Below are 2,735 nucleotides of genomic sequence, written 5' to 3'. Positions count from 1 at the left end.
ATTATTAACAAACATTCCCAGTGCTATTAGCCAATTAACCCATTATTTAAATACACTCTGACTTTTCAAAACATTTTAAGATATACTGGATCTTGTGCCATCATGAAAATCCTTCTCCTCAAAATTTGTTTGGTGAGTTTTCTCCTGGTTAAAACGTCAGCATTTTGGGAACTATGAACTTGAGGGAGGGGGTTCAGCGTGTCTATTACAGTTCTTACAGAAAGACACTGTCCAGGCACAGCAGGCATGTTGATATGAATGACTGCTTGATTTGAGTTCACAGGGATTCATATTTTTCTTGCTTTTCATTTACATTATTTCATATCCTGAATATTAGGGTTTAGGCTTACACGTCCTTCAGTTTCTTAGCACGGCTCGCTTAATCTGAGCTTTTGAACTTCAGATGAACTTGGGCTGAGGTTTCGAATCTGTAATGAAACCTGAAACTAAGCAAGTTTCCCCTAATTTCAGTCTAATTGTTGAAGTCTTCATAACTTCAGGGCATAGGAAGCATGTGTGTGGCACATTTTAGAAATTACTGATTTTTTTTAAAGGCAAGTTCTGCTCTGTGTACAACAACCGACACCTTGGACATAGCTCTTCTGCAGCTGCAGGACCGGAAATCCTCAGGAATCCTTCCCTGGTGCCACCGCCTCCCACCCCTGGCCACACGGCATGTGTGATCTTAGTTCCCCGACCAGGGATTGAACTCCTGCCCCCTGCATTGGAAGCACAGAGTCTTAACCACTGGACCACCAGGGAAGTCCCAGGAATTCTTTCTCGTCCCACTTCCCAGGCCCTAGTTTTCCTTGTGTACCTTAGTCCTTAGTTTAGCAAGTTCCTCCTCTAAACTTTTAATGTGTTCCTCCAGCGTGGCCTTGTCTTGCTGGGCTTTCTGACTGGCTTGGCTTCGTGCTTCTTCAATCATCCTTTCATACCACTTTTCCATCTGGGTGGAAACAGCCTCAAAGAAATAGTGGGTGAGCTCCAGCACTTGGGAGGTGTCTCGAATGTGAGGGGCAGTCTGCTTGCCACCTGCTGCTGGTGGCGGCTGCCCGCAGGTGGTACTGGGTGCTGGGTGCTGGCCTAGGTGCCTCGTCTGCCCACTTTTCCCAGACTTCTTGGTTTGCGTGCCTCTGTCAACACAGGGCCCAGCCTGTGGGTTGCATTTGGCTGCCTCTTTCAAGGGTAACGAGGCTGTCTGGACCTTGACATTCCTCAGTCGGGAGCCTGTACAATCCGAGGAAGACAGCTCCTGCTGGGGTCTGTGGGTGGCTGTGGAGCTGAGGGCCTTTTCCTTGGGCCTGGCCACCTGGGGGGAGCTGTCAGAGGCTGCTACTGGACCTGCAGTCCCCACTGACTGATCCACACCTGTGGAGGACTCGCAAGTGGAGGGTGTGGATTTAGTCTTGGAGGCCCCAGAATCTCCAGAAAGCTTCAGCTCCAGATTCTGAATCTTTAACGTGCACCAAGTTTTTAATTCATCCACCAAGGACATCTGCCGTTTCTCTCCCTCGTGCTTCTCTGAGTCCCAGTGCTGCTACAGGTGATTCAGGCACTCCTTCCTCTCTGCTGAGAGTCGCTCGACCATCAGCTGGTCCAGAACCCGCATTTGGTGCTGGGTCTTATTCTCTATGTGCCCCAGCTTCGTGTTCATCTTATCCTGTACCAACACCAGCTCTGCTTTGATCTCCTCCACAGTTGACTCCAACTGATTCTCCAGCTTGTTGATCAGGGGTTCACATCGACAGCCATTTATTGGTGCCTGCATCACTTTGCTGCCCTTGCCCCGGTATAGGGTGTAGAGTTGGTATGCTCTGAACTCATGGGGGATGGGGGTAAACAGCGATGCCTGGGCCTCTTTTTAGGGTCATTGTGAGTGCGCGAGTTCTTCAGCTGTCAGGGCTGCTTGTGTGCTGGTGGGGTGGAGTCAGAAAACGCTGACACATTGGGCCTTGACTTTTTCTGCCTGTTGTCCTTTGCTCTGGGCTCTGGGGAGGCGGACAGGAAATCTCTGGACTCTTCTTTTCTGGGTACAGCCTGTTCACTGCTATGGGTGTCTCCTGCTGAGACACTTCCCTGGGGCATTTTAGTGAGGAGGAGAGCAACTTGTGGATTATTGTGGTAGCAGGCAGTCTCCAGTGGAGTCCGGCCTGCATTATTGACAATGGTCCCATCTGCTCCGGCTTCCACTAAGATTTTAACCACCTTCTTGTGATTTAGGGCAGCAGCAATATAAAGTGCTGTGTCTCCAGCATCATCCTGGACATCGAGGTCACGGCCAGCCTTCAGCAAGATCTGGACCACAGAAAGATGGCCCTTATTGGCAGCAAGATGCAAGGGGTCCAGCCATGCTTGGTAACGGCTACCTTGGCGCCCTTGTTAATGAGCTGAAACACATTCTCCGCCTGGCCTTTGTACGCAGCTATGAGCAGGCATTCTGAAAGCCTGGCGACCACATCCTGCTGGCTCATGAATTAGGAAAGAAAGACGTTTTCGGGGAAGTGGTAGACAAGTTCCTTTGGCTCAAGGTGATGCCACAGGACCAGGCAGGTACCCGCGGATAAAGATTCTCCGATCATTGGAAGGTGTCTTCATCACTATGCCATCTTTGGGGCCTCTGCAGTCAGGATGCCCGTGACTCCAAGATCATATTGTTTTCTAATATTTGCTTTGTCTCTGGCTCTCATTAGAGTATAAGCTTCTGGGGGATGAGGTGCTAAATGAACATGTGA

At 49.8% G+C, this 2,735-nt stretch overlaps 1 pseudogene; it reads right to left on the bottom strand.

Annotated features, from left to right (window-relative positions):
• Window positions 1-799: 799 nt before the first annotated feature.
• LOC115855688 (ankyrin repeat domain-containing protein 6 pseudogene) lies at window positions 800-2,474 on the bottom strand (annotated as a pseudogene).
• Between the last annotated feature and the right edge of the window lie 261 nt (window positions 2,475-2,735).

This window comes from Globicephala melas, chromosome 4 (assembly GCF_963455315.2).
Source record: "Globicephala melas chromosome 4, mGloMel1.2, whole genome shotgun sequence".
In the NCBI taxonomy this organism is placed as follows: Eukaryota; Metazoa; Chordata; class Mammalia; order Artiodactyla; family Delphinidae; genus Globicephala; species Globicephala melas.
Note: the sequence above shows the minus strand (reverse complement) of the source record. Positions and strands in the feature narration are given on the sequence as shown.